The sequence below is a fragment of the Schistocerca piceifrons genome, chromosome 1, assembly GCF_021461385.2.
Source record: "Schistocerca piceifrons isolate TAMUIC-IGC-003096 chromosome 1, iqSchPice1.1, whole genome shotgun sequence".
Classification (NCBI taxonomy): domain Eukaryota; kingdom Metazoa; phylum Arthropoda; class Insecta; order Orthoptera; family Acrididae; genus Schistocerca; species Schistocerca piceifrons.
This window is the reverse complement of record NC_060138.1, coordinates 1,218,986,219-1,219,008,014: the sequence shown is the minus strand read 5'-3', so window position 1 is coordinate 1,219,008,014 and position 21,796 is coordinate 1,218,986,219.

Below are 21,796 nucleotides of genomic sequence, written 5' to 3'. Positions count from 1 at the left end.
TAATAGTTAATAGGACAATTATCTGATATCATTTATGTGTTTGTTATGATTTGTATGTTTAGTGTAAAAGCACTGTATGTGCATTCAAACTATTGTTCATGCCTGAACTGTCTGATTAGTGAAGATAAATATTCTGAACTGTTACCTGCACTTTTCAATATGATGTGTGACATTTGGTCGTGTTTAATTTCTGCTGATGAACAGTGTGATCAGTGCTAGTGAATTTTATCGAACTGCTTCTGCTGAGAGATGTGACTTTTTGCTGTCTGCACCTGCTCTCAACATTGCTGGGTGCAACTGATGGACTGTTTCTACTGAAATGATATCACTTGTTGGTGTTTGCACCTACTCAACATTGCTGGGTGCAACTGACTGACTGCTTCTACTGAAATGATGGTCACTTGTTGGTGTCTGCACCTGCTTAACATTGCTGGGTGCATCTAATGAACTGTTTCCACTGAAATGAAGTCACTTGTTGCTGTATGCACCTACTCAACATTGCTGGGTGCAACTGATGGACTGTTTCTACTGAAATGATGGTCACTTGTTGGTGTCTGCACCTGCTCAACATTGCTGGGTGCCTCTGATGGACTGCTTCTACTGAAATAATGTCACTTGTTGCTGTCTGCACCTGCTCAACATTGCTGGGTGCAACTGATGGACTGCTTCTACTGAAATGATGTCACTTGTTGGTGTCTGCACCTGCTTAACATTGCTGGGTGCCACTGATGAACTGTTTCTACTGAATTAATGTGACTTGTTGCTGGGTGTACCTGCTAAACTTTACTGGGTGCAACTGATGGACTGCTTCTACTGAAAAGATGTCACCTGTTAGCATCTTTTTTTTGTATAAACTAATCATTGAAAGCATTTTATGTGAACATTTGTGTAAACTTGATTTTTTTTAATGTATTGTGTAAACTATTATGTAAAGTCACATGTATGAAAAGAAGTTGTATTGCTTACTGTATTTCACATATTAGGTTAGTGAAAGGTCAGTGCAAAGCCAAAATTTTTAACTAGTTATGTGATGTTTAGGTATTAATATTATCTTTTATTTTTGTCTGTATTTTTCTGGACGAATTTGGTGGTATTTTCACCACCAATGCTGGCAAAAATACCATCAAATTCTGGCCTGTGGAGGAGGGGCATATGAAAGGTGGCTACACTGTGCCACTGCGCCAGAGATTGCGCCAAAGAGTACTATTAAGCCGCCTCCACAGTGCGTGTTAAGAGCTCATGGCAGTCAGTGGTTGTTAAGAGATCGGAGAGGACAGTGTGTGTTGAGAGCTCGCAGAGGACAGTGCTTGTTATGAGATTGTAGAAGTCAGTGGTTGTTGAGAGTTCGTGGCAGTCAGTGCTAGTAGAGAGCACAGTGTGTGTTAAGAGCTCGTGATTGTCGTGAAGTCGGAGTGAGATGTGGTAGTAAAGAGTGTTGCTCCTTGTTTTATGCAGTTATTTGATGGGAGAGACAGCAGATGTTATTGTAATGAGTGCATTTCGTCAATATATATGAAGGTAAAATTTATAATGTTTTTTTTTTTTATTAATTGTCTATCTGAAATAATGTGTCACTACAGGTTCAGTCAACAAAGCATCTGGCTTGTGTTCTTGGATTAGAGTGGAATTCTGGTTTTCTTGCGTAATTATAGTTTTCTAATTTTCTTTTGTCACGTCTGTATAGTTGGTATTTAAAAATTCTTGTCTTGTTGGAAAAGAACCGTGCCAGATGCATACGTTGAGTCACACTCCCACATACAGAACAGTTACATTTGTGCTTGGATTTTGTAGGTTTTTTAGTTGCTGGGGACTTAATTAATTAACTGTGTTTACGAAAATTTTCTTACATTGTTTGTTGCAGTCAGATAGCGTAATAATACTAGTCAGGGCCAACCGATTACGAGACACTGCGTAATCGGACATACAGCTACAGCTACTAAAAACATTTTCAATCATAAATATTTAATTAAGCCCCCATGCAGAATAGGAGAGTGGCTCAGAACATCCCAACCAAATGAGCCAAAGAGCTTAGTGGCTACGGCTGTGTGAGGACGGCCGTTGCTTCGCAACAAGCACACTGCTCCCGACAGCGTTTCCCTCCTGTTGTATTGAAAGCCGCTTTTCAGTTTTTTAAGGGTTTTACAGTATCATTGTGCATTGATGGCCTTCCCCTGAAGCAGAAATTCGGCCAAAATGATGCCTTTTCGGTCCCAAAACACTGTGGTCAAGATTTTTTGCGCGAAATTACGGCTTTGAATTTTTTGGCTGATGTGGAATTGGTGTGACACCACTGCGAGTACTGTCTTTTTGTCTTAGGTGTGTAATAAGCCACCCACGTTTCATTTCCAGTCACAACAGAGCTCAGAAAATCCTTGGCTTCCAATTCAAGTCGCTCAAGAAATTCGCGGGCGCTACTGACTCGATTTTTCTTGTGCTGCCCTGTAAGCTGTTTTGGGATCCATCGTGCGCGCAGTTTCCGTTATCCTAGCGGTTCTGTGAGTGTCTTGTAAAAGAGAGTTCTGGAGATTGTGGAAAAATCACAGAAATTTCATCCACTGTCAATTGGCGGTCTTCATATTCAGTCACAATGGAAGACCTTCGATTCCTTAGTTCGTAGTGAACACTTGTTCTGACTCCACTTAAGTTCCTACACAAAGTAAACACATTCTTTCTCAACTTTTCGAACTTCCTTCGTTATTCGCCAAGATATTTATATATATTGTGAACAGTAATGGCCCTCTAACACTTCCCTGGGGTGCTCCGGAAATTACTTTTCCGTCTGAAGTTTTCTCTCCGTTAGAATGACATTGCGCGTTCTGTCTGTTAGGAACTATAGCGTGTTGCGTCTGACTCTGCCGCTACAACTCTGTGATATTTTTACGAAGCACCTAGATATATTTACGAACTTTTTGTCCCTCTTTGGTGAAAGTAAAATAAATTGTACGTTATAGAATTAAAATGTTCTGTTGCCAAACTAAGAAATAAATAGGATTTTATATTCTCATTTTCTCCGCTCAGTTTAATACACAGCACATTTTTATTAGAGCTAGACCAATACAGTTGCTTTCTGCTTTCACTAAAAGCTTTTGTAGAGCTGTCGGATTACTCAAAATGGGAATGAATTGTTTCTTCTTTTTTAATATTTAAGCAGTGGAATAAGATGAAGAGATTTATCTGTGACACAAAGGAATGTCTACTTTGAACTCATATTAAAAGAAAAAAACATTTCTATGATCACTAGATTTATATTTCTTTTTAAGGAAAAGCAACTAATGTGTGCGGGACAACGAGGGAGGGTGGGGAGCGAATGATATGGCTCTGATGTCGAAAAATGTCCTAGAACCGCTACTGTTTCCGATTATAAGAAACTGGTGCTTTTCACAAATATTACTCTCACTCACAGATCGAGATAAACTGCTACATTTCCCTTTTTAGAAAAGCTTTAAGTTCAGTGACTAGGTCGAGAGTGATAAGTTGCCTGGTTTATGGCTGTAATGCGGCCAACTTGACAGGTTCATTAACTTGGTGGAGACTCATCAACTGACAAAAATGTGATACTGGGTGTGCCTCAGAGATGAGTGATAACATCGTTGTTATTCCCACTGGGCCGTACACGTGGTGAATGACGTTGGCTGCAATCTCAGATTTTTCGCAGGTGACGCGGCTCTCTTCGACTGTTATCGGAAGAAATCTGCAAAAAAATCTCATTAGTTCTTCACATGATTTCGCTCTGACTTGAAGGTTGGCGGTGTGATCATTACTCCCGCCATTATGTAAAAAAAATAATTTATGCTATTTGCCAGACAAACATGTTGTCTTCACAACAGGATTCAAGAGCGCGGTACAAATTCCAAATTCCATACAAATATATTACGCAGAAGATAGAATGCGCGGCAACTGAAGTGGAACGGAACACAGAAGGCTTTGATGATTAGTAAGCTGTTAGGAAACAATAGTCTGCCTACGAAATTGGCTGCTTAAGCAAGCTATTTTCGAGTATTGCTAACGTGCATGAGATTCATAACAAATTGAATTAGCAGGGAATGTCGAGCATGTATAGTGAGGCAGCGTATGTGACAAATACCAGACTGGACCGCGGATGTGAGTCCACGTTGAACTCCAAGTCCCACTGTTAACTGGGTGGACGAGTCAGTTCAAAGGTCGCACCTCCAGTAGGACCATGTCTTGAAAAGCACCGCTATGTCCAAACCAATCTTCTGGATCAGGGCAGCTTTGCACTTTTAACAGAGTACGGTACAGGACTCTGATCAGGGGTCTTGTCGACTGGTGAACACTCCGAATATTACAATGAATGTTGAATGTGGCATATGTGGGAATACTGTATAGGGCCTCTGCAAGGAGAGACTTGTTGAATCGTACAAACGTGCATTTAGATCTTTTCCCCTTTCAAATGCCGTACAAATTGTGTGTACTGAAATACATGACACACTAAAAGAGGACTATGAGAAAACCCTGTGAAACAGGTATGAGTTACCACCATTTGCATGAATTCACGACGAGCATACACGTACTGCCAATAAAGAAACCAGAGAGCTATTCATGTACCGAAAGTCGAGCCCCTGAGCACAGAATGTGTATCGACCGTTTGTCATACAACATCACAAATGAAATCGTAGACAAAATATATAAAGCCACACATGAAGAATATCGACAAACACAAGGATGCAGGCCACAATATGCTCAGAGCACAACAGACTTCATAGATGACACTAATACGACAGACACTGGTAGCAGAGCAGTATAAGAAGACTACGGCGTAGGCAGCAATTACGATCAACTGACGACTGAGGGGAATAACTTATTTTTGGATACGCACCTGCGCAGACGGCGCGATAGGAGAGGGGGCAAATTAGTGGTGGGGGCTCGGTTGTGAAGGTGAGGGATGAGCAGTTCTCGACAACTGATGCCTATGCATAAACATGTATCTTGCATAACATATAAGCTATAGCTAGCGAGTCTTCAAATAATCGTTGTTAACATGTTATGCCAGTACATCCCTCTGAATCTGCTTAGTGTATTCGTCTCTTGGTCTCCCTTTACGATTTTTACCCTCCACACTTCCCTCCAATACGAAATTGGTGTCCCCCGATGCCTCAGGAAATGTCCTACCAACCGATCCCTTCTCCTAGTCAAGTTGTGCCACAAATTACTCTTTTCCCCAATTCTGTTCAGTACCTCCTCATTAGTTACGTCATCTACCCATCTAATCTTCATCATTCTTCTGTAGCACCACATTTCGAAAGCTTCTGTTCTCTTCTTGTCAACACTATTTATCGTCCATGTTTCTCTTCCAAACATGGCTACACTCCGTACAAATACTTTCAGAAAAGACTTCCTGACACTTAAATCTATACTTGATGTTAACAAACTTCTCTTCTTCGGAAACGCTTTCCTTGCCGTAGGCAGTCTATATTTTATATCCTCTCTACTTCGGCCTTCATCAGTTCTTTTGCTCCCCAAATACCAAAACTCATTTACTACTTTAAGTGTCTCGGCTCCTAACCTAATCCCCCTCAGCATCACCCGATTTAATTTGACAACATTCCATTATCCTCGTTTTGCTTTTGTTGATGTTCATCTTATATCCTCCTTTCAAGACACTGTCCATTCCGTTCAGCTGCTCTTCCAGGTCCTTTGCTGTCTCTGACAGAATTACAATGTCATCGGCAAACCTCAAAGTTTTTATTTCTTCTCCGTGCATTTTAATTGCTACTCCAAGTTTTTCTTTTGTTTCCTTTGCCGCTTGCTCAATATACAGATTAAATAACACCAGGGATAGGCTACAACCCTGTCTTACTCCCTTCTCAATCACTGCTTCCCTTTCATGCCTCTCGACTCTTATAACTGCCATATCGTTTCTGTACAAATTGTTCAAAGACAGTAATTCCCCATTAGAGCACCGAAAAAATAGCCACATAAACAAAGGATCAATCAAAGCAAACCAAGTCTGACCACGTGGAACGGAGATCCCAGATAACAAAAATATTGGCCAGGTGCGAGTGGGACTCGCGAATTGTATACAGACAGTTCATCTATACAGGGAATCGAGAGTCACAATTCCTGGCTGTTATCGATTCGATAATGGCAAAATGCAGGTCCATTGAATTTCGAGAACGTATCAAAACTACTACAGTAGTTTCTGAGAATGGAGCGGGGGTACAAAAAGAAGCGAGCAAGAGCCTTCAGTTTGTATATGTCAGAGAGAGAAGATTTAATAAAATATTTTTATGCAGTTATTAAAACATGATTACAGCCTACGTTTTATGTTTCCTTCCAGTAATATTTTTCTATTATGCTTCCGACAGGTGATGAATGTTGTGTTAATTTTCCTATATCTGTACTGTGAAACCTTGCTTCTTGTCAAATTTCATGATTCAACGTCAACGGGAAGTACCCTTCAGATTTTGCTGAGTGAGTGTGTAGGTATCAAAATATGTGACATAAATGGGCGTATCTTTAGGTTGCATCGACTTAGAAGCTTAAATGTTGTACTTCGCCAAAGGATCGCACCCCTTAGCATTTGACGTCAATCGGAACATGATACGCCTACCAGTTCCCGAGAAATGGGATCTTAACAGGCTTTGGATGAGCGCAACCCCCTACAAGGTGCTTCATGCGGACCTCGCAGACGTAAATCCCGCAAGAGATTCCTTAGTACTGAGCCAAACGTGACCCCGAAGGACTTTCCTGGCTAGCGGCAATACATCAAGCTGGAAGGTTTGGAGAACGCTGAATCGCGTAAGAGCGGGTGTAGCGCCAGTCAAAACAAATCTGTATAAACGGGGTCTCAAAGACGAAGCAGACAACAAATGCTACTGTGGTGAAGTCCAAGGAATTGAACATCTTCTACAACGTCCAAATTGCGGCAAGAGATGTGCCCTTGACGACCTACGGCTTGACATAGAAGCACCGGACGGTACCCGATATTGGGCAGAAAAGCTTTGAAATAAATTTACCAGAGAGGAAAAATTAAAGTGTTAATTTTAGAAACTTCCGCTTCCTTTTTTCTTGATTTCCATAAGTGTATAATACTGCAATGAGATGGAACCACTGGCCGGACACGGTGACGGTGATTTTGAGGTGCTGCCGATCACAGCCACACACGAACTGAGATGCCGTCGAGTGCAAATGCCTAAGACATGACCAGGCAGCAGCTATAAATTACTCAGCTAGATCGCCTTAAATTACGTAGCAGCGAAAAACAATAAAACACAGTCGACTGACCCGTCCGTCGGATGGTACGAATACCCTTGAGGCTGACTATACGTCTCTGTTCTATTCATTTCCAAACTGTCATCCATAACATTAATACAGCACTAAACTGCATGAGCTACACATACATGAACACATCTAACACCTTATCACTGAACGTGGTGAAGCCGTGGTACCACACTGCCTCCAGATGATAGTCTCCTGTGGCTTCCCTAAATCTCGGAATGGTTCCTTTGAAAACGACGCTGCCGATTTCCTTTCTAGTCCAAGCTTGTGCTCTGTTGCTAAAAAACTCGTCGTCAGTGATACGCAGAAAGCCAGTTTTCCTTCCTTCCATTTTCAGATAGCAAGGAATAAATGACCACTAGTAATAGGACCTTCCCAGGAGACCAATGAGAAATGTTAAATACAGGCACCGCAATCCTTAACGGCTAAAAGGATTCAGCAGCCGAAATATTTTACTACTGCTTTAGCTACCAATATATTTTTCCATACAGAAAGCTTTTGACAATATTGACTGGAATACTCTCTTTCAAATTCTGAAGGTGGTAGGGGTAAAATACAGGGAGCGAAAGCCTATTTACAATTTGTACAGAAACCAGATGGCAGTTATAAGAGTCGAGGGACATGAAAAGGAAGCAGTGGTTGGGAAGGGAGTGAGACAGGGTTGTAGCCTCTCCCCGATGTTATTCAATCTGTATATTGAGCAAGCAGTAAAGGAAACAAAAGAAAAATTCGGAGTAGGTATTAAAATCCATGGAGAAGAAATATAAACTTTGAGGTTCGCGGATGACATTGTAATTCTGTCAGAGACAGCAAAGGACTTGGAAGAGCAGTTGAACGGAATGGACAGTGCCTTGAAAGGAGGGTATAAGATGAACATCAACAAAAGCAAAACGAGGATAATGGAATGCAGTCGAATTACGTCAGGTGATGCTGAGGGAATTAGATTAAGAAATGAGACACTTAAAGTAGTAAAGGAGTTTTGCTATTTGGGGAGCAAAATCACTGATGATGGTCGAAGTAGAGAGGATATGAAATCTAGACTGGCAATGGCAAGGAAAGCGTTTCTGAAGAAGAGAAATTTGTTAACACCGAGCATTGATTTAAGTGTTAGGAAATCGTTTCTGAAAGTATTTGTATGAGTAGCCATGGACGATAAACAGTTTAGACAAGAAGAGAATAGAAGGTTTCGAAATGTGGTGCTACAGAAGAATGCTGAAGATTAGATGGGTAGCTCACATAACTAATGAGGAGGTATTGAATAGGATTGGGGAGAAGTTTGTGGCACAACTTGACTAGAAGAAGGGACTGATTGGTAGGACATGTTCTGAGGCATCAAGGGATCACTAATTTAGTATTGGAGGGCAGCGTGAAGGGTAAAAATCGTAGAGGGAGACCAAGAGATGAATACAGTAAACAGATTCAGATGGATGTAGGCTGCAGTAGGTACTGGGAGATGAAGAAGCTTGCACAGGATAGAGTAGCGTGGAGAGCTGCATCAAACCAGTCTCAGGACTGAAGACCACAACAACAACAACAGTATCATTACAAAACCCAACAACATTTCTACGCTAGCTGAATTACGTCTTTTTTCCTAATGATACCGCTGCCGATAAAAGATCGATCAGTACTAAAAGTAATAACACACAGCAACTTACAAACTGAAATAAACGCGAATAGGTTACTATCTCGCTTTAAAGAATAACTGACGAATCGGAAACTAAGGTATTTCACTAGTCTGTTTGTTTACCTTACTTAGCGTTGCAGTTACAAGTAGTTGAACTGCAGCGTCGGCTGAGGCCACATGGTTGTAAAGCAGGCAACCACCACGAGTTGCTTCCAAGTCACAAATCAGCCTCTATCCTTCGTATCTCTCAGCCCAACTGTCACATGTTATCTGCGAGCGATATGGAGGCTGGTACCATGTCGATCGACGAGAAAAACAACAGCCCGAGTCCTAATTGCAGCGCGCAGCGTTTATCAGTGATGGTCACGGCCCTAGTGCAGATAAAGGAACACAATCTATGCCACAACTACAACAATACGGCACAATAAGACCGACGAAAGGAAGAGTAGGGATTAATGTCCGACGGGTTTATTACAGTCGTGACAAATGTTGGGGCATGAACGGGGCAGGAAATCTGCCGTGTGCTTTTCAGCTAGCGCCCCGGAATCTGCCTTAAACCGTTGACGGAAATTATGGAGAACCTATCTCGGAGGTAAATGCTAGAGATGATAGCACAACCCAGAGTTATGCACACAGCAGTTGCTGCTCCTTCAACACCCAGGCGAGTCTAAACAAACCGAACATTCATGTTCTCCATTGGTATAATTATACCTAGGGAGTATAAAAAAGGTTACGGTTGTTTACTGAAAATATGGCAACTGCTTTCCTCCTCTGCAGTATATACAGGGTGAAGAAAAATTCGTACACTCTGACTTCGCAGCGCGATTCTCCACATACTGGCAATACAGAATTTAGTCCTGCGCATATTTCGGGCACTAAATGGACGTTAAAGACTGACAATGTGGCAACACTGTCAACTGGTAGAGCACTGCTGTGCACTTGGTGTAGTGGATAGGGTTTTGGGGGTTTTCATTGGTTAGTGTTTAAAGTGGTCCTTTGCATGTCGTGGACGCGAACTGTTTCACACCACAGCATCTACCAATCTTGTTTTGTGTGTACCCTCCCCCAATGGTCTCATCGATTAATACCAACTATTATTCTTGTCACATTCAGGTCGATTACACTTCGTTAGGACTTTACGTCACCAGTACAGCTAGCAACGTGCTTTGCAAGTAATTTAGATAGGACCATAGGGGGAGGGTACACAGAAAGGCTTGGAATCTAGTAGATGCAGTGGAGCGAAACAATTCGTGGCCACGACACGCCAAAGACTTCTTTAAAAGCAGACCAGCGAAAACGACTGTACTTCCACTTCTGTGTTCGTAGTACGTAACTGCAAATGTTTTGTGGAAGACCCACAGTAATCTCTGTATGACGATTAGGACGCTAGATATCGTACCACGCAGACTAATTTTAGCAAATAAAAATAAATAAGCCTCAACCCAGAATCGAACGCTCGACCTCCTACCCGCTACACAAACTGTACAGCTGTACTTTATTTACTGACAGAGATACTACCTTGCATGTTATTATAGTGTTGCCACATTGCCAGTCTTTAACGTCCATTTATTGCCCGAAATATGCGCACGACGAAATTTTGTGACAGACATTTTTGTATTGTCAGTATGTGAAGGATCGCGCTGCGAAATCCGATTACGAATTTTTCTTCACTCTATATGTCTCAATATCGTTATTAGTGACCACTGCATGTTAAAAATTGGATCTGTATATGTGCAAGAATTTCGTATATGTGCAAGAATTTCAGAAATTTGAAGAAGAATGGACGTACAGATGAAGGCTAAATTATCTTTCGGTTAGGCCACCCACTGCTACTTAATTATCCTTCGTTAGACCGCCCACTGCTACTTCGGTTAATTAACCACTGAGTGATCCAAATACAAGAATCTAGCTAATGAACAATACGTCAGAACTGCGAAGCATAATTTTAAGTTCTGCTCAACGATCTTTATGCTGGCAGAGAACGCAGGACGCTCTGAACGTACCACACAATATTTCCAATTACATTTTCAAAATCGCTGCCGCAGTACGTAGAATTATAATGATCATAAAAGGTATAGGTAGCATCATGTGTCACGGAGCATTTTTTTCTGGCATGTTTGCTTACCTTGAAACGCACCAGAACTTTATTTCGTCACATAAAGAGATTTACGCTCTATGCATGAATGTTGTACACGTACGCAATACTTTTAATCTTGGTTAAATATTTCTCATTAATACTTTCATAAGAAGTGACGCTATCAACTCGCTTGTTTCCTAGTCACAAATGTCCTTAAAAGCATAATTCTGACATTTGGAACGTTACTCACTCATGTTTACAACAACGAATATCCTAAATACTCTCAAAGTTCGGTTTGCCTTGCCAACCTAAGTGATGGTGAACGCTTTTCCAGGAGTACTAAGAGAGGAATAAAATGGCGTCCAGCAATGCGCACTCCCAGCAATACATTAGTTAGCCTATTCCTCACAATCTACAACTACCCATTAAAAGCCATTCAAAAAAAAGCACACCGACTGAACAAGTTTATTGCACTGAAAGAGAGAGTAAATAGCGCCTGCTTAATAGAACTCGAATAAAATAAATCCGGCAGTTATTGCTCGGCTTTCTGGATAATGGAAATCGTAGATAAACAAAAGCCTCAAATAATTCGGCGAGCGAGAGAGAGGTATCGTCAGGTGAGAAGCAGAAACCTTGGCGCTGCCTGAGCGGCGGCAAGGACGACCTCGTGACTGTACATGCGTGCCAACACCGTAGAATTTGCCGGCGAATTATCGTGACTCAGCGAGTAATAACGCTATTGCTCTTTGAAAAGGTAGCCTTCCATTAGCTTCTGAGATAGCTTCTCAGATAAACTTCTATCAAAATGTCGCCTAAACTGTCTGTCCGTGTGGTCTGTTGACTCACAAGACCAATCGCAAAAGTCCAGTTTAAAAGTGGGTGCGGCTGTTTGTTTTGTGGGTCCTAATTAAAAACTCCTGCCCAGTGGAAAGCAATCAGCTGACCAAAGTGGCACTACGTTTTGTAACCAGCCTGGGTTTTCTGAATCAAGTTCTTACAGATCCATGTATATTAGGTAGCTATTCTCTGGCGTCATCTTGAACCGCCAATTTCACTTCGCAGGTGTATCTATGCGCCTGAACGTCGGCCCTTCCCTAAAAAAACACCGTTCTAATTGTAATCGCTGTTTTGGCGATAATAAGTAAGTAACGGGACTACTACTGTAAATAATTTTATTCCAAAAACATACATTTTTAGTCATCAATCTACGCCGCTCTATCCCCACAGCCCTCCATGCGAGTTTTCCACTGATGGAAACAGTGCTGGAAGTCTTCCTCAGTGAGCTCCTCGATGACACGTGTCGCTTTTTCCCTCACTGATCCAACGGGCTGAAATCTTGTTCTTTTCATGCAATTAGACCTTGGGAAATAGGTAAAAGTGACACGGTGCCAGGTCAGGCGGATATGGTTGGTGATCCAACAGTGGGATGTTGTACTTCGCAAGAAGCTTCTTAACGGACAACGCTGTATGAGCCCGTACTCTGTCTTGATGCAGAACCCATGACTTGTTCTTCCACAATTCGGGTTGTGTTGTTCTTATTTTATCATGGAGTTCAGCAAGAACCTCAAGATGCTAACGCTGATTCATAGTCAGGCCACAGGGAACCCAGAGAAGATACACGATTCCAAGAATATCGAAAAAAATTATCATCGCTTTGAATCTTGATTTCCTCATTCGAGCTTTTTCCGCTCTTCCAATGCACGGTTTGGTCCTTAAGTTTCTGCACCATAAGTGAAAACACAAGATTCAAAATGGTTCAAATGGCTCTGAGCACTATGGGACTCAACTGCTGAGGTCATTAGTCCCCTAGAAGTTAGAAATAGTTAAACCTAACTAACCTAAGGACATCACAAACACCCATGCCCGAGGCAGGATTCGAACCTGTGACCGTAGCGGTCTTGCGGTTCCAGACTGCAGCGCCTTTAACCGCACGGCCAAACACAAGATTCGACAGATGTTATCACTCTTTCCAAGTAATTACGATTATTTTCATTTCAAAGTGTCAGTACAAACATTTTGACACACTTCTTTTGGTTCGATCCAGTTAATTTTCTGCACCGGTTTCGCACACTCTTTTCTCGTGTTATCTGGTTATGTAGAATTTGCCTTGCGCATACTTTGTCAATTCCTACAGTTTTAGTAGTCGATCGAATACTCATCCGACGGTGACATCAAATCAGATTACCTACTTTTTAGATATTTTCATCTGTTTTTGATGTTGATGGGCGTACCGGGCGTGAGTCATCTCGGTCATCTTGAAAACATTTGAACCACTTAAAACATTGCGTACACTATAAACAGTCTTCGCCATACAATTCTTTCAGTAAAAGATAGGTTCCCTTAGCAGTTTTTCCAAGTTTCATATGAAAGTTCCAAGGCTATCCGTTGCTCTATTATTACACTTGTCATTTTTCCAGCAAAACAAAATGACAGCTCTTCCACAAACGAAGGCCATGGCCGCACTGCGTTTGTCTGTAATCGGTTCATCTTAAGAATAAACCTGAAATAAGCAAGAAAATGGCTGAGGCTGATTTCTGTTCCGTAGTGAAACACGCGTGTGGAATACGGATAAAAAGTGCAGAGAAATAGGCTGTTCTTAATGTTTTTCATAAATTTACAGAGATAGTCGCTTCGAAGTTTTCCCAGCCACTGTATGTAAGATACACGAACCCACATTGTATGTGTAGCGCAGTCGGTAGCGTATTGGAATATTGTGGTTCCGTGTGTAATGGTTATCAAGCCGGCGCAGTAGCTCAGCGTGTTCGGTCAGAGGTTTAGCTGCCCTCTGTAAAAAAACTGAATTAATGGATCAACGATGAACTTGACAAGCGTCACGGGACATCCGCCCCAAACAAATAGAACGAACAATAACGAACAAACTGACATAAAGAAAAGTCGGCACCGTAGCACGTAAAAAAAAAGCGCCGACCAAAAAATTAAAAAGATTGCTAATCAAATACAATTAATGGTTAGTTGGTTCTAATCTCCCCACTATCATTTTTTCTCCTTCAATCTGATATACCTTTATAAAACTCGTCATCATTTTTTTATGAATAATGCACGCCTTCTTGTTTCTAATTACATAATGGACGCGAAATTCCTGTTTTCATTTCAAATACAAATTCTTAATTATCGATGTTTTATGATAATCAGCGTTCATAAAAGTTAACTTAGGAAAACATAACAATTTAATTTTTAAGGCAAAAATGAAAAACCAAATCCTCTTTATCTGGACTATGTCCATCGTTTTACATCACAGAGGTAGATAAGTATCGAATAAACATGAAAAACAATCATTTTCACAGCATCTAGCATTTGCTACTGTTCCATTACAAAATGAGTCAAAAAAAATTGATCTGCAGCCAATTTGCATGATTTGGCCCGGGAAGTAGCGAGACTGTTAAGCCGCCAGACGTGCTGCAACTAATGCACGCAGCTTTACACATGTCACTGCGGAACGCACGCGGGATATACAGGGAGGCCAAAAAGTATTCGTCTAGCTGCATATCTTTTAGGAAACAAAGTCTGTGTAATATGAAAAGGAATGTATACAAAATCTAAAGAGCCAGTTATGTAAGAAGTACCTCGGTAAGTCATGTTTGTTGAAAAGCAGGAGAGAAATATATCCAAATCGGCAGCAAGGTTAACAAAATGAAAAATGTAATACGAGAACTAGTTCATAAAGTATTTGTCCACCATCTGAACATCCCGAATTTCTGCGCGCAGTGATCAAACTATATAACGCTGACCCACGGCACACACTAGAATCAACCGTGCGCGGTCCCATTCAATCGCCTGTTGTGGTTCTGAAAGGCGACGATACAGTGCAATTAGCGCCATGGTAAGGGTAGTGAGTTGACCCTGATCGAAACGAAGCTTATTCTACGCTTACATAATTAGTGCAAATCTTCTTAAGAGACTGCTAAAGCAGTCGGTAGACCTATATCGACGGTTCAGTCGACAATAGATCAATTTTGCGCAACAAAATCATTAAGAAACCAAACACGTACCGGACGCTCTCACATTTTGAGTGAAGCAGACGTGAGATTTATCATGAGGGAAATGAAGAAGAAACCTACAATCAGCACTCCTAAGTTGGCTGGGGAGATAAGAGTCTAGAAGAAAGAAGGTATGTGCCAACAAAATCAGAAATACCTTCAAAACGTATGGGTATCACGGCCGAGTAGCGCGCAAGAAATTTTGAGTCAGTGAACAGAATCGAAAGAAACGTCTTCATTTTGCGATGGAACATAGATTCAAAAATGAATACCTCTGGAATAGAGTAATATTTTCTGATGAGAGTAAATATAACGTATTCGGGTCGGACGGCAGGTGAATGGTGTGGCGTAAGAAGAATGCGGAGATGTTGCCACGCAATCTTGTGCCAACGGTTAAACACAGTGGTGCCTCCCTGATGGTGTGGGGCTGTGTGAGTGCTTCAGGTGTTGGAAAATTACATTTCATAGAAGGTACAATGGGTCACCAATGTATATCAACATTTTAAAGGACAATCTGAATCCTAGCAACGAACTATTAGGTCTGCACGGAAATTACATTTTTCAACAAGATAACGACCCAAAGCATATGGCTCTAAATACATGACTGTGCCTCCTGTACAATACCCCAAAACAACTAAACACCCCTCCTCAGAGCCCAGACATTAATCCTATTGAACACCTTTGGAAAGTACTGGAAGATAGCATCAGGAGAAGCACTTCAAGACGAATGGGACAAAATTCCAGCCTCTCTGACGGCAAACTTGTTCAAGTCGATGCCCAGACGACTACAAGCAGTCATAGCTGCAAAGGAAAACCCCACTAAATATTAATTTTTGTAATTGAAATCATATTCTCAGACTGCAAATCAAAAAAATATGAGTGGACGAATACTTTTTGAAGTAGCCCTTGAATAAATTCTCCATTTTGTCAAATTTGTTATCACTATGGATGTATTTATTTCCTTGTCCATCAATAAAAATGACTTACCAAGGTTCGTTGCATATGACTGGATGTTCACATTTTATTTTCCCTTCCTTTCACGTGACATATACATCGTTTTTTAAAAAAATTACAACCAGACGAATACTTTTTAGACTCAATGTAGAACGGCTCGTCAAAGAGAAAATGCAGGCCTGGTTAGCTTCGTGGATTCTGTTGTTCATAGGCTCGTTATCAACGTAGCAGGTGACACTTCCAGAACTGAAACGTGTTTCTCGGACTCGGATAAGGGAGGAGCTAAGAGATTACCAGACGACTGACTGTAATTAATACCTACATTGTCTTCAGTATTCAACAGCAAGGTGAAATCCCTGGAGTATGCTTTTGCATTATTCACAGCTCGCTGAGAAGAATTACCCTGTGTTTAAGTTAGAAATTCTCATCCCCCTTGTTTGTAATTAGAAACCTATGTCAGGTGAGAACCAGTGCATTTTATGCTTTCGTCTGGTCACCTAGAAGCGCGCAGTAGTGCTGGAGTTTCTCCGAATATTATTTTATTCTCTTTAAAAATTAAATGACGTTCGAAGCTATATTGTTTCTTTGCACGTCTCTTTTTACGTTTGAACTGCAACTTGTCACATCATTGAAGGTTAGTTGGACCGAATGCTGGCCAGTGCTGTCCAAGTTTAATGCGCCATCAAAGCTGTTGTCTCGCATTGTCGCTCAGTCTGTGTGCTTGTAACACAGCATAAAAGGTATTCTTATGATATTACTTGACTGTACTGGTCACAGCTTGGCGTCCGCTCCACGTGAAACCAAATCCAATGAGATTCAAGCAAACGCGGAAGAATACATAGCGTACGTAATGTTTATATCAGGTTTATTCTTATGATGACCAGTGTGTGCTGCATTCGACTGAGTGAGAAGGCTTCACGTTTCACGGTTCACGGTTACTGGTCGTTCATGTCTGGCGCTTGCGAATTTACTCTGTGACAGCATTAGTCCTTTATTTCATAGCTACACTTACAAGGGGAGGCCGCCAATTGTGAAATTCAGATTCGATTCATACTGCGCATAATAAAAGCTCATGGCCAGAGGTGTAATGTGGCAAAGCACAAAGATGCACTTCTCAGCCGTTGTCGAGAAAATCGACAGTCAAAAGAAACCGTTGCGGTGAAATACTCTCTACGATTAATAAGTTTCTACAGCGTCGTGGCGCAGCGGTAAGCGCTTGGGTTCGTAATACGAAGGTCGCCGGATCGGAACTCGCGCCATGCAATTTTTTTAAATATCAGTTTTTTGTAATTCAAATATATATATATATATATATATATATATATATATATATATATATATACTATTAATGAATTGCTTATGCATGTTGGTGAAGGCGGATCGCTCTCCAATTGTACCGCCTCCATTTTTCTGTTTTTTTAACAGGGTGTACCAAAGCTCTCCCGTCCGCACTGATTTTCGACGATGTTATAAGTTGCGCTAGGGACCGCATCTATCTTCTTTCGAAGTTAGCTGGCAACTACGCTGTTATGCGGCGGCTCGTTTCGGCCCAATCAACATCTGTCCTTCAAGTGTAACGAGCGAGTAACGGAGTTTATATTTCATACCTGCCACAGCAAATTTGTGTTCGTGGGGTCTCTATTCTAATTCGAACGTTTGACTTACGCTATACGTATGCTTTCGGAATATCGTTTCTACGTCTTCCGTTAACTATACGTGGTTAACATTATGAAGACAATTAATAACATTTGTGAAATACAACTTTGTTTGCGGAAAACATAATGATGTTCGAAGTCGCCAGTTTTTCCGCGACAAACGACTTTCAACAACTTATTATATGCATAATTGTTGAAACTGATTGCCGGGAATTATATATATATTTGAATTACAAAAAAAAATTTAAAAAAAAAGGTTGCATTGCGCGAGATTCGATCCGGTGACCTTCGGATTACGAACCCGAGTGCTTACCGCTGCGCCACGACGCTGTAGAAAGTTATTAATCGTAGAGATTATTTCACCGCAACGGTTTCTTTTAACTGTCGATTTTCTCGACAACGGCCGAGAAGTGCATCTTGGTGCTTTGCCACATTACACCTCTGGCCATGAGCTTTTATTATGCGCAGTATGAATCATATCTGAATTTCACAATTGGCGGCCTCCCCTTGTTAGTGTCCGAATCTCTCTGTCGCCTTTGTACTACACATCAAATTAAAGTGCAGTTTCGGTACTTAATAGCTAATAACGTTTTCTAAGTTTTTGACTTTAATTACTTCTTCTACTTACTGCATACAATCCTTAATTTTACACTACTCGGTATCACTACCCCTAGAGGAAGCCGCATCGCGTAGTTATTGCAGAACATCTTAGCCATAGAGATTACGGCTGTTGCATATGTATTACTTACTGACAAGGGAACCTCTCCATTGCACCGCCTTCAGATTTAGTGGTAAGATGGCTTGACAAAAACTGACCACAGATCAAGCATGAATACAGGAAGAAGTTACACTGAGTGTGAAAAAAAAGCTAAGTATGGTCCAAGATTAACAAATGCAACATCGAGTACATTCGAAGATGTACGGAGTCGCGATTTAACAGTGCTGGACAGCTTTGCGGACGACCTGGATGCAAAATTCTTTCATGTCGTTTATTTTTTTTTTTTTTTTTTTTTCAAAAAATTATGAACTGCCCATCCGGTCGATGAAATGTTTGATCCCTTTCTATAGTCTTGGCAGTTGTCATACTACACACTAGTTACAGGATTATGAGTCATGTGGTACGAATACATTACCGTCGCAAGTAAATGTGATGAATAGTGAGAGCAGGCGAAATACCACTCAGACGTCACACAGAAATGAAAACAACAAAGCAACGGGTGTGAACTATGTTACAACAAAGGAATTCAAGAGTTAATATGTCCAAAACGGAACGCAGTTTGAAAAACGTTAAAAACATGTTTTGACAGAGCACAGGGAAACTGTGATGGTGGAACCGTTGGTTCATTTGTCGCAGCGCAGCTCATGTGACGAACTATTATGTTTCCATCATTTCCTTGGGAGCGATCACATTCACATCCATACGAACATCGGAATCGGGCAAGGAGGCTTACTTCACTCACTCACCAGGCGTACGAATTAGGTGCGTCGGTAAGACATTCCTTATCAAATGACACACATAATGTCACTAACGCTGTGTATGACACACCAGTCGTGTTTTCCGGTGGAGGATTCGGTTGACTTGTCGCCTTGTCCATATAACGTTTGCGGTTCCCATTCGAAAACCGCTTCGTTTCGGCTGCTAATGGAGTAGACGTGCGAATCAACTTTCATTATAGGTCCCTTCCTTACATCTCGCTGTTGCAAACGGACATCACGACACAGACACAAATTTGAATACAGCGAAGGAAAATAACAAATTACGAGTTAGCTTTGAATACGGCTCGCCCGCCCAATACCGTTACCACTTACCCACGACGTCGTGGCTCTTCCATACTGCTCTCTATTGCACTTGCGTCTGGACCGTTCACTATTGCTACTTTTCCTTTTTTTCACAGTTCAGGCTGTCAACTGGGCCCTCTTACCGCTAAATCTAGGGGGGAGGGGGGGGGGGGGGTGCGATGAGGAGTTTCCCTTGCAACTCGAAATTCGAAGCAACGTTTTGCTACTGCCCGAAACGTTTCGGAACTCGAATGTTTTCTTCCTCGGACGAATTTCTGACCTCACTCGAGCCAAGTCTGTAGTTTTCATACTCTTCCAGTTTGCTAACCTCGGCGGACTCGGGATAATGGAAATGTTTTGTTGCTCACATGTTGCTTTCTCACACATCCATATCGACTCGGCAGTTTTCGTTTTCCTCTGATTTCTTATTCACGGTGGTACAAGTTTGAGCCGTGCTGCGGCTCGCGTTGGTGCCGTTTGTAGGTTTCCGTCCGGTGGAGGCCAGACCGTATCCTTTAGTTGGTGTGGTTGGGGTTGTTTGTCTTCTTCTCGTCTTGACTGGCGCCACTCGTTTTGCAAGCGTTGCCTGTCCGCTAGTGGCAGCAACGGCGGTTATCGATATGTAGTAACTCTTGCCCTATCTTTGGGGCGACGTTGTTTTTCCGTGTCGTGTGAGTGTAGCACGAGGGTGCACGATCTCGCCGTAAACTGGATCCATCAAGCTTCAGGACGAGTGCATTTCAATCCAAGTAGAGTGACTATCAGACCAATTGTGTGATTGGTTTGAAGAGTTCCTAGATAACAGTACGCACCATGTCATTCTCAATGGAGAGAAGTCTTCCGAAGTAAGAGTGATTTCAGGTGTGCCGCAGGGGAGTGTCGTAGGACCGTTGCTGTTCACAATATACATAAATGACATTGTGGATGACATCAGAAGTTCACTGAGGCCTTTTGCGGATGATGCTGTGGTATATCGAGAGGTTGTAACAATGGAAAATTGTACTGAAATGCAGGAGGATCTGCAACGAATTGACACATGGTGCAGCGAATGGCAATTGAATCTCAATGTAGACAAGTGTAATGTGCTGCAAATACATAGAAAGAAAGATCCTTTATCATTTAGCTACAATACAGCAGGTCAGCAATTGGAAGCAGTTAATTCCATAAATTATCTGGGAGTAGGCTTCAGGAATGATTTAAAATGGGATGATCATATAAAGTTGATCGTCGGTAAAGCAGATGCCAGACTGAAATTCATTGGAAGAATCCTAAGGAAATGCAATCCGAAAACAAAGGAAGTAGGTTACAGTACACTTGTTCGCCCGCTGCTTGAATACTGCTCACCAGTGTGGGATCCGTACCAGATAGGGTTGATAGAAGAGATAGAGAAGATCCAACGGAGAGCAGCGCGCTTCGTCACAGGATCATTTAGTAATCGCGAAAGCGTTACGGGGATGATAAACTCCAGTGGAAGACTCTGCAGGAGAGACGCTCAGTATCTCGGTACGGGCTTTTGTTGAAGTTTCGAGAACATACCTTCACCGAGGAGTCAAGCAGTGAATTGCTCCCTCCTGCGTATATCTCGCGAAGAGACCACGAGGGTAAAATCAGAGAGATTTGAGCCCACAGATGCATACTGACAATCCTTCTTTCCACGAACAATACGAGACTGGAATAGAAGGGAGAACCGATAGAGGTATTCAAGGTACCCTCCGCCACACACCGTCAGGTGGCTTGCGGAGTATGGATGTAGATGTAGATGTATGGGCCCCGTAGTACGTATGTGATGTTGTGAGAAATTATCATCGCGCCATCATGTGCGGTTTGGTGGATCTGCGTACCTGTTATACTTGAAGACCCTACTGTGTTAAAAGCACTTGGCTCAGTGATGAGACAGTGTGGTTACTCAACTGTGGATTAATTAAGCATTGAAGAGATTTGTTTCATTCTGCCAAAAGTCGTCACAGTGAGTTCAGTGTGCGTTTGTGTGCCTAATGAATCTGATGTCTCTCATTTGGTACTTGGTTTTAGATCGCTTTGCGATTGTTTCCGCAATGACGTGTGGTTGCTGATTCTGGTTGGTTACATTTCGGTTTTGCCTCGCACGCAAATCGAGTGGGGTTTTAGTTACTGTTAGTTTGTCTGGTGTTCTGTGCTGTGACTTGTTTGTACAGATTTTCGGGTTTGTGGAATCGGACGGGTATCTAGTAGTGGTTCCTTTCCGGGGACTCCAAACACAGTATTCTGGACGTAGTGCAGACCGCCGATTCCGGCTTTGGTGTGTTGTTCCATTCTTGCATTTGGTTTATTGAACGTCAGGTAGCTTCAGCAAGATCATCATTAGTCATTCGTTAGACTGCCACTAGTCTGAGTTACCATCTTGTGATGTGAATGCAACTCTTGGGTGCCTATCTCATCGCTCGCGAAAGTGTTTGTTGCCGGACCTTCTCAGAGGTCGATTCCAGGAGCA